This window comes from Oryzias melastigma, unplaced genomic scaffold (assembly GCF_002922805.2).
Source record: "Oryzias melastigma strain HK-1 unplaced genomic scaffold, ASM292280v2 sc00280, whole genome shotgun sequence".
NCBI lineage: Eukaryota > Metazoa > Chordata > Actinopteri > Beloniformes > Adrianichthyidae > Oryzias > Oryzias melastigma.
In genome coordinates this window covers 30,635-31,013 of record NW_023416903.1, presented here as the reverse complement: position 1 = coordinate 31,013, position 379 = coordinate 30,635, and the positions used below count along the sequence as shown (strand labels likewise).

The 379-nt window shown below is 42.2% G+C and overlaps 1 protein-coding gene across 1 annotated transcript in view; it reads left to right on the top strand.

Moving 5' to 3' along the window:
- Nucleotides 1–379, top strand: part of gon4l (gon-4-like (C. elegans)) — a 39,000-nt gene that overhangs the window by 33,328 nt on the left and 5,293 nt on the right. The window lies entirely within an intron of this gene.

Sequence of the window (379 nt, the reverse complement as noted above, 5' to 3'; positions counted from 1 at the left end):
GCGTGTCATTGTAGAGCGACGACTAGCAAAGCAACAACAATGCAGGTCATCCAGCAGCTCGTCTTTTTCTGTCTTTACTTTTTGTACGTTGTGTAGAACAGGAAGTTAATGTTGTTTAAAGAAGATGTTAAGAAGAATACCATCGTAAACAGGGAAACGGAATCACTAGCTTAGTGCTATACTGGAGCTTTATAACGTCATCATCACTTTCTGACAATAAGATACAGTGACTCCGCCCCCAACCATCATTTACTATTTTTCTGTGGACCTACAACAGATGGAGGCTTGAATTTAACAATGGAAATGCTCAAAATACTGGACCAAACCGGACCGTACTCTACCGGACCGTTCCGTGTAAACCAGGATTCAGGTTCTGCTG